General features: G+C 41.1%; 1 long non-coding RNA gene across 1 annotated transcript; it reads right to left on the bottom strand.

Annotated features, from left to right (window-relative positions):
• Positions 4833 to 6447, bottom strand: LOC110396830. The gene is made up of 2 exons (XR_002437292.1): positions 6107 to 6447; positions 4833 to 5381 (listed from the first exon to the last, which is right to left on the bottom strand). It is a non-coding gene; the product is annotated as an uncharacterized LOC110396830 (long non-coding RNA).

The raw sequence follows: 10527 nt of genomic DNA, 5'->3' as shown, positions 1-10527 counted from the left end.
ACAGCAAAGGTTTCACAAAAGGATAAACCTGAAGAGGCAATGTAAAAGCTAAAGGCAATGGGTCTCTCATGCTATTCCTCATTTAGAATTACAGAAGCTTTCATCTGTGACTACTGTTGAATATCATTTTCCTTCTCAAGTCTCACTGTATCTGTTGAAGTATTAAAATAATCAAAGTAGTAACGATTCATAAATTACAGGGTTTGCTACATCTGAAAGGGATTCAGCACTAAGGAAAAATTTATTTTTATGATAACACTTGCATGACTAGCATAGGCGTTACAGAGCAACTTTCAGTTCCTCTGGAGCATTCATCTAGACCTGTTTTGGAGAAGCAGAAACCTTAATAGTGATCACTGCTGTGAACCATGTCTCTTAGCTTCTACTTAGGGTTTCAGCTGCTGAAGTGTTATATAGGTAGATGCAAAAACCCATGTTCGGGTTAATCCCACCTAACTGAAGTGCTGTATAGAGATACTGTCCTTCAATCCCTCCTGTATCATCAATACAAGAGATACAATCTGTTTACTGCATTAGGGAACCTACATACTTTACTATTGCAGACCTTAGGGTCAGATGAGATGGTCTGGACCAAAGGATGCTGGTTTAATGGTTTAACTCTTACAGAGCTGTATCTGTTCTTATAGAACCTGACCTAAAAACTGGTAAAGTCAGTGGAAAATGTATATGTAGAACAATCAAAAAGCAGCAGTATCTACATAAGAAATAGAGGCATCTAAATGATGCTTATGGGAAAATTAACAGGTTGAACATCTTTGCGTTGTAGGGATCTACTCTTGGTAAGGTTTGCTTTGAGGTAGAATGAGCTGAAGAATTTATTTCTTTTGAAATGTTGTTTCAATATTTCCCTCTCTATCTTGAAGGATATAGGGGATTCCTGCAGCACGCTGTCAGAACAGCCAAGAAAGATTTTGGTTTATCCTGCTGTCTTGTGGCATTCATCCCAAAGAGGAGGATCATCAATCCAAAACAGTATATGGAAAAAAGCTCTACAAATGTGGGAAAAATATCACCCTTGCCTTTATTATTATTATTATTTTTTAACATGGTGTGTCATGATCGTTCCAGTTAAAGAGCTTTCAGTAGAGATACACTAAGAAAAATACGAGATTGGAATATTAAAAAGTGGAAATGAGACACTTTCCTTTTTAGATACATAATAAACAGTCAAACTTAATTAGCTTCAAAATAATGCTACGTACAATCTACCAATACTGCATCCAAAATGAAAGGAAACCACGGAAGAGATCTGCAGAGCATGATGTTTGGCATTCCCTCTGCTTCTTGGAGTCACTCTTTGTAACTGTCCAGAGCAGGATTTTCTGTGACATCTCTTTTTGTTTGCAGAGTAATCAGTCACTCAAATATGCAATCAACCCTCAAGAAAGCAGGAATTTCACTTATGCTGTGAACTTGAGATCTTATGGAGAAGGACCATCTTCAGTTCATCCAAGGAGCAGGGTTAGCTGCCAACGTCAAGCTAAGGCAGAAATGTACCCAGTACTGATATCACATCCTGTTTAATATTATAAAAATGCATAGCCTTTTTCATTCTCTGCTTCTGCCAAGATCTACAAAAATCCTGGAGTACTTTGCCTACGGACAAACAATGGCTTTGTCTTGGCTGGTGGCCTGGGTCTTCTGTCTTTGGTACCAAGTCTATTGACTTGTTGCTCTATAAAAGTAACATATTTTGATAATTCTCTACTGTACTACCGGTAAGTCTCATTTTTAAGAAGAGAAACTGAAGGACACAACAATTTATCCTAATAGCCCAACAGTGCCATCAGGAAGATAGGGCCAGCCCATTTTTCTGCAACTAGAGTTTCTTAATGGAAAAATGATCTTCAAATGGAAAGAAATACAGAAGTCTTAAATCTTCACATGAAATTGTTATTCAGGATAGTGGGAATTTTAAGAAACCAAGATCAGCTTCAGCTACTCTGTTTGCTATTTTGTGCATTGTCTGATATTTTACTACTCCAGAGATAGGGACTCCATTACATGGCTATAAGAAATTCTGAATAAAAGAGATCTTTGAATCAAGGATACTTAGAAGAAAAGTGCAACAACTCAGAGAATATGGAATTAACAATTAAGGAAGAATATTGCAGAAAGTGAGTACATGTTTTACCTGTTCTTAAACATCTCCTCTGATGCAGGTTGCCGAGCCTTGCTAAGCAATCCATCTCAGTACTTAATTACATTTATGTTTACATTTTTCCCCACAGGCTATCCTAAATCTTTCTTGCTTCAGTTTAAACCTATTACTTTTTATTTTACCTGCACTTGGCATGAGGACAGTTTGCTCCTTTCCTCTTTGCTGCTAATTTCAAATATCTGAAGACCATTATTACAACTCCCTGCCATCTTCTCTAAGGAAAAAATGAAACAATCCCAATTCCACCAAATTTAATTGAAGACTATAGTTTTCTAGGTTTCTTACCATTCTCGTTGAAGTTCTTGGGTGTCTTCTGCCACCGACTCATGTATTTCTTGAATTGAACAGAGTAATTTTATTTAAATTTAGCCAAACCAGGTAGAGTAGAAGGATTATGTGTCATCTTTTATTAATAATGCTCACTACTGTCCTTGTCAAATAGCATTTTGGCTTTTCCCAGACATTTCTCTATTTTGTGGAAATTAATTTAATTCCACTCTGCTCCCTGAACACACTTTCAGTCTTCACTTTCAGTTGCCCACAGAATTCATAGTCCATGCATTTAACGATCTCTCTCCTTCCTCTATCACCAGTTCATTCAGAAGGATATTGTGTAATACCACAAAAGAACTACTGAAAAACTCTGCTCATGACATATTTCTTGAGATTATACAACAATGGTATTCGCCAGTTTCTCAGCAATTTTTTTCTCCCATGTATTATTACTTTGCCTACTCATCAGAATGCTGCTTAAAACAATATCAAAAGCTTATTAAAGGCAAGATAAAATGTCTATGCTTCTCCCCAGTCCAAAAGTTCTGTTGCTGTGACAGGAAAAAAAAAAAAAGTTCAATTTGAGTTGGCAATATTTCTTCTAAAAAAAAAATAATAAATTCACAAGAGTAGTTTTTCCATCTTGTGCTGTTTGTAGCACAATAATTCTCACTTATCAAATCTGGACCATAGAGTCACCTAACTTCGGGTTTTGATAAGGGAGATAGGAGCTCTAAGCAGCCTGATTTGGGGCACAAGTCCCAGAAATGCTGTGTTCCCCTGCCTCCTGCCCTCCAGCAGACTGGAGCCTCCTATTTTTTGTCCCTGTATTTGCCTGAAGAAATGTTACAGAAGTTGCTTCAATACCATTCATAGCCCAACCTGCAGATCCCATACGTAGGACTAATACAATCATATTCCAAATGCTTACTACTCTCTGCTAGCCCTCAGTTCTGTAGGGCTGTCCTGCTGTGAGTCCAGCAGCTTTACTCACACCGTGCATCCCACTGAGCGCTGCCAACGTGGGGGCTATGGCCAAGTAGCACTGGCTGTGGGGCTTTCTGCAAAAGATCTCAGCATCTCGGGGTGGAAAGCTGCGTGGTTTTGTCAGTGCAGTGCTGTGCCCATGCAGATCTGAAAGTCCCTGTGAAAGTGCAGAGTGATCTGCTTGCAGCTTTTGGATCAGAACAGGTGATGTGAGCGCAGGTCTGCTCTCAGCGCACAGCTCTGTAAACAAATTCATTTTGAAACATGTGTTCATTGTTGGCTGTGCCTTCATTTTAGAGGGAAAATAGCCTACACCCATTATTTCAGAGATTTTAATAAGAATTTTTAAACCACTTTCCCAATGATGTTCTTTTGTGTCCCCAGAAGTCCTTTCAGGCAACTACCCAAGGAGTTACTATAATCTTCTTTTTCCTAATAGATGAAGATAGTGAGTGGAAATTGTTCTTCTATTTCAGGGTGATTTCCAGCCCTGTTCCCCATTCAGTGGCCCTAAATCAAGTAACTGCTGGATCATGGAGGAGATTCAGGTGTCAGGATGCTGCTGTGCAATTCCCAGCAGAACAAGAAAGCAGAGGAGGACAGCCCAGCTAGCCTGCAGATATGTGGAAATCAGGATAGCCTTGGATTTGACCTTTATTTAATGAACACACCCTAAATGGCAGTGAAGTGCATGTTACCCACCACAGACCCAGCACAATGAGCCACTGGTTTCCAAATCTCTTGATCCCAAATCCCCACAGAGCCACCAGATACTTATCACATGCTTTACAAAGCAGGAGGCACTCTCCAAAAGTCCTTAGTAGGAGAAGAAGCCAATGGCTCCCAGATGTCCCATTGCTTTCCTGCAGGAAAACATCAACTGGGTGCTCAGCTGGCTCAGGGGTAACCCAACAGAGTTGGATTCAGATCATCATTTTCTTCCCAAATCAGTGATTCTGAGTCTCGGGGAATCTGTAGCAAGGCATAGGCAATAAGGGATCTATGCCTTGACCACCTGCAAACTATACGTAGCTCAGGAGGCTACACTGACACCAAAGCAATGCATTGTATGTCCTTGGGCTCAGCATCATTACCAAAAGTGTCTTCCAGTCTTTGTATTTCACATCCTCAGGAAATATTTTGCTGCTTCACTTGCCACCAAAGCACAGGAATGGGAAGGTGAGAGACTTAATGTCTGTATGCAATAGCTAAAGAACTGAGTATGCCTTAAATTCCCTATTATTAACCCCAGGATACCTTCTGTTTAATTCTTCAAATGTAAAAAAATAGGGAAGATTTAGTTCATGGTACATTTAAAAAAAAAAATAATAAAAGATCTCAGACTATAGAAATTAGCAACTGCAAGTGGAGGCAAGTTCCAGAACAGGAAAAGAAGTCTGATGCATGTCATCTTGCGGTTTTTTGTTAGATTAATGAAAAGCCCACACAGCATAATTATGTTTACAATAAGCTTACAGGAGTTTTCCCACAAGGTGGAAGAGAGGCATAGAGGGATCAGGTTAAACCAATTATTTAACCTTTACAGAGCTAAACTTGCAAGTGTTTCAGGGGAGGGAACGCGGCCCGTTTTATTTGTTGCTTAGGACCACGTACTGAAATAGCAGACTTCTTTTTTCACTTCATCACTTTACAAGAGTGTATGCTGACACATCCAGTACAGATGGATGAGAAACAAGCTGTTGGATTCTTAGATTTCCTAAATATCCCACCGCTAGCACACGTATGCTTTTAACTACTACAAATGAGTCTTCACATGAATTATCTAATGCGTCTGGGTAAGGCTCTTCACTGAACATGGCATCCAGATCGAGGGGATTGAACAACAAAGAGAAGAAATAAATCATCAAGCTTGACTGGGAGTTGTCGCATTCACTGAAATCAAGATTTCCTTTACTGGAGTGGGCAATGGTGGAAAGCACTGAAAAGAAAACAATATCGTTTCATTTATCAGGCCTTTTGCAATGTCAGCTCTCCATTGTTCTTGCTTAAAAAAAAATACATACTTCTTGGCGTTCCTAAATCATCAGAGAGACATGCAGCCGTTCTGGTTTAGACATTAGCATTTACTTTGTTTACTCCAGTTCCAGTGGGCAAAAAATCTAGTAAACCTGATTAATTAAATGGTCTCCCTACAACTTCTCCAAATGATATAGCAAGATATGATAAAATAGAGTTTGAGAAACACAGATACAACACCCCAGGGGCTGAATTCTATGCGTATTGTTGACAGAGCAACTGTCTAAATAATCTTCCAGCTAGTACTGGGTAAAATGAGGGGTTTTTTTGTTTGTTTCACAATTTGAAAACGTGGGAAAAAAAAACTCACCCTAACTGCTCAAAATTCAAACGTGTTGGCAAAGCACATCTTAGTGGAAATATTCAGAACACTTAAAGAGTTCAATGTGGATTTGAAAACTTATTTTTCACTGAAACACTAAAAAAGGAATTTTGTAGCAAATTGTCATTTCTGTCAAACATACCAAAAGATTTCATTGAAAAACAGCCTGAGCCCTCTTCAAACACTAGTTATAAGTGCTGCAGCCAGCACCACAGTTTGCACTTCAAGTAATAATTTAGCTGATAGAAAAGAAAACAAATGAAATTAATATACAAGCAATCAAGCAGAGCTCTCCCACTGCTTACCATCTGCACGTGACTCTCGTGCTGGAACTCACCAGGGAAGCCACCCCACAACCATCAGCAGCAGTGCCTCAGCCCATAGGAGGGAGAAGCAACACATTCAGAAATGAGTAATTGGACCCCACAGGGAGATGTTAACCTTCTCCACCTGTGAATGCCTCCGAGCACTCCTCCACCCCTCATCTCCCTGCTGTGCTTGCTTTGCATATGGCAGGTGTCGCTGGTATGGTGATTTTGGCAGGCAGCTTGTGGGGATGGGGAGGTGCACCTCCTGGGGGTGCACGGGCTGATCCTTCCAGCTCTGTGAAGATCACTGGCAGGTGACATTTGGGAAAGCTCATTAGAAGGAATCCCAGTGGCAATAAGAAATGGGGAGCTATCTGGCCAAGCAACAGTGTGTGGGCATCAAGCTGCACCTCTCTGCGGTACTCACATTTCCTATTGGATTTTGTACAACTTAGACTGGAAAATGAACACCTCAAGACCAAGGTCAACTTCTTCAGTCACAGAGTTTCCAGTTCAACAGCTCATTTCCTATTTGTGTAGCTAAGAGGAGTAATTTTCCAGTTGTGCTAGTTAAATGTGAGGGATCTGTAAGTTTTCTGCACCTCTGAAAATTAGGCCAATTATCTAGGTACCATAATGGAAATGGTTGACTTAAGGTCTCATCTTGGAGTGGGAATAGGTGTAGCAATTATCTGAGGTTTTATATTGCATATATTCCTCTCACTATGTTAACCACAGAAGTAAGACTACTACCAAGACAAGCAGAGATACTAAACCACCTGATAATGGATTACATTTTGGGATTCACCTGTATTGCTTCAAGTGAACTGTAACAAAGCAGGGGCAAAAGTTAACAACTTCTGTCATATCTCTATGTCATATCCTGGCTACAAGTGAAAGAACTTATAAACATCCTTTGTCACAGCGCCTTTCAACACTGCCCATCAAATGCTACTAAAACACCCTAATTCTCAGTTTTGTCTTTCCCAAGATTCTGTGCTGGGACTGAAATTTTCCATTCTTGTTTCTAGTTCACAATCAATTTTATTTTAAAATAATAAAAAAAAATAGGGTGAAATGGTTTGCCATTTCCAAGGAGGCTAAATTAGTTTCTGATGTTGAATTCTGGGGTCATCGCCTTTCATTTCTAATGGCAACCTCCCATTTTACAGCCAGCTGGCCTGCTGCGGGTGGGATGAGTCTTCTGCGTTCCCTGTGAGAACCTGCCCAGGGCTGGCAACGTTTCAGGCTTTGAAAAACCGCAATTCACACAGTTGAAGGTGCTAGGCTTCCCTCTGCCCAGCAGTGCCATCAGCTCACGTGGCAGAACTGTGATGGCAATGCGGAGGCTCCAGCGCTGCTGATGGCCCACATGGCTGCCAGGGTCACCCCTCTTCTGGGAATGCCCACTTTTCCAAGCTACCTTCTTAAATACCTAGGAAAAGAAAAACTGTCCACTGCAAGAATTATGCCAGGGTTAGGAATCACCACATTTAAGAGTGTTTTGTGTTTCTTCCGCACCTAAGCGGTGTTCGTGCAGATTTGAAGGACTCGGTGGCTTCCTGCCTTTCCCGCTGACCCCTGCCTCATTCTGCTCATTGAGGTTCTGCCTTGGGAACTCACACTTTGGACAGAGGGGTATTCTTTTCAGTATTGCTTTCAAAGGCTGGAAAGCACAAGGAAAGAATGGAGAATGAAGGTTGCGGGAAAATAGAGAACGATCTCTTGATTAAATTCTTTGAATTGGATTCTCTTTTATCTTGCTGGCGGTTAAGCCCATCTTGTCACTGAAACCAAACTTCTCCCACAAGCTATTAACATTTCTCATTTTCTAGATGTCTGATAAGATTGTGCATTCTGATTTGCAGAAACGTTGATCACTCTTGACTTTGGCTGAACTCGGTGTGCAAACTCAGGTCATGAATTTCATGTCTTGTCCTCCCAAATCTCTTGTTTGGTGTCACAGTCTCCCCACTCCTCAGTTCCTCAACAGACCCATGGGAATGGCTGCTCCTCTACTCACTTTTCTGGGAAGGGCAATGGGTGAATGTCTGCGAAGCTCTCGGATCCTGCAGTGGTGAGCCCCACAAGGGAAGCCACAAGGAAATTAATAATTCTGTCTGCAGAATGAGATTTGTACCGTAAATAAGAACTGGAGTCACACTTCAGATAATAAGCAGAGAACGAAGTATTGAATTAGGAGAGCACCATCCATTCTGAATGAGGTGGAGGAAAACGTGCTTGGTGTTCCTTTAATTAAAGTCTTGTATAATTCATCCACACAAGGGGAATGATTTAAGGTTCATATTTGAGTTAAGAATTGGTTTGCAACCTTAATAATATTCTTTTAAAACAGTGCGTGGGCGGCATGTATGTTTGTTTTAGCCTGCCAGCCAGGGAAGGCAGGCAGAGAGGGAAGCTTGGAGCTTTCAGCCCCTGGTTGTTCCTGATGGATAATTCACTACCTGCACATCCTTCCTGGAAGCTGCTGCACGTATGTTACTGATGGCTTATGAAAACAAAACAAAACCAGAAAGATGTAATGCAATATTTATTTAAAATCCCTGTTTTGGGAAATCATTGAATCATGTCTGTCTTGAGGCATTGTGGTTCTTTTTTCTAAATGCTTACTGAGGATATTTCGCTGTAAAACAACCAGTCTTAGGGGTGCCCATTCCAAGGCCAGGGAAGAATTGTTGGAAAGGCGACTCTCAGCCTTTCAAAATTAGAAATTCTTTGGTAAAACACCTTCTATTTTCTTTAAGATCAAAACTCAAACCTTATTTGTGGACATGGGAAAATTATTTCAAGGGGTTTTAAAACCTTGTCATGAGCAGGCCAGTGTGGATTACTGATTTTTTTTTACCTATATATCTTTCTTTTTTTTTTTTTTTTAATTATGACAACAATCACCTGCAGTCTATCACAGCGTTTGCTCCTCTGTGCTGATCCCACTTCCAGCTTTAGACATCGGCTGACACAATGGAAACAGAAAATTGATGCTGTACTGTGAAGCTGGCACATAGGGAAGATTTCTTGGCTGGGAATGGCAGGGTCCCAGTTTGGGGAGCACTGTGGGGAGTTTGGGATGGTGATGCTAAGCATAATGCTCAGAAATTAACCACTGGAGCCCTGTGAGGACAGGGATGAAGAAAGCAGAGGAAGAAACCCTGACCTAAAGTGTTAATACCTCACACATGTGTGTGTGATGTGGGTGAAAGTGTCAGGCACGCATGACCAGAATGGGATAGCTTAAAATGAGGACATTTGGTCAATAGCTAACAACATGAGTTTCTGTCTGCAATTTCTTTGTATCATACTATGGAACGTGTTCGTGCCAAGCCACTGTGGTGGTATGGACAGAAGCTGGGGCAGCCACAGCTGTATGGGTGCAACAGAGAAGTGGATGTTTTTGGCCCCAGTGCTTCTGATTAATAGTGTAAATTCAGGTGAGGATTAATCTACAAGAGGCATAAATCAAGAGCACCTCTAATGTAATGGACTGGAAGCCAATGGAATGAAACACATTTTCACTAATTGCAGACAACCAGTGATATTTTTTGGAAACGCTGATGCCTGCTGTCAAGCGCCTACATCTGTTTTGTGAACATGTGAAATTAGAGCAAAGCATCAGGCCTCTGCAGGTCCAACAGAAGTCACTGAAATCAGGATTTGGTCCTGTGACCTCTGACTTTCAAGGGCTGTATAATATGCTCCACATTGAAGATAACACATTCCTGCTTCAGTGGTACAGCTGAGAACCTTGATCATGTAATGGCAGATATAAGCAGTCAGAAGGCAATGGGGTGAGTGGATGAGGGTGATTTCTCACCTGAAGCAAAGCTCTCCCAATAACCAAGAGTGTGAGCCTCCAGTTTTCTGGAGGAGCTGGAAAAATCTCTTCCCTCTCTGTCCACTCATTCCTGTTTCTTCTCTCCTGCTTTACCATGCCCTTATTTTCCTTACACTAAATAAAAAGACAAAGTTGCTTTCCTGGGTCTCCCAGGAGAGTTAAAAAAAACCTACAAGCACTGCCAGAAGGACTGTAAGTGTGTCTCTCCCTTGGCTTTAATTAGAAGAAAGAGCTGCACAACTAAGTGCACACTCAAAGCAATCTAATAGCCTGTGCCACGATGAAGGCTAACGTGCCAGTTTGCATCTGAAAACGAGAAGGGGTCTGGGCAACACCTTAGCTGTCAAAAAAGAATAGCCAGTGAAGGCCATAAATAATATCTGTTCTGTTGCCAGTTCATCAGTTCTGATTTAGCCAGCCAACGCAACAAAAGCTTAATGCAAACATGTACTGCAACCTTCTTCCACCCCTCCCTCCCTCTTCTGCTCTCTCTCTCCCTCTCTCTCTCTGGGATTGGCTTATTTAAAACTATATTTCTGCCTAGGCATTCAAAAATGCTGAATGC

The sequence above is a fragment of the Numida meleagris genome, chromosome 3, assembly GCF_002078875.1.
Source record: "Numida meleagris isolate 19003 breed g44 Domestic line chromosome 3, NumMel1.0, whole genome shotgun sequence".
Classification (NCBI taxonomy): Eukaryota; Metazoa; Chordata; class Aves; order Galliformes; family Numididae; genus Numida; species Numida meleagris.
This window is presented reverse-complemented; position numbering and strand designations above follow the sequence as displayed.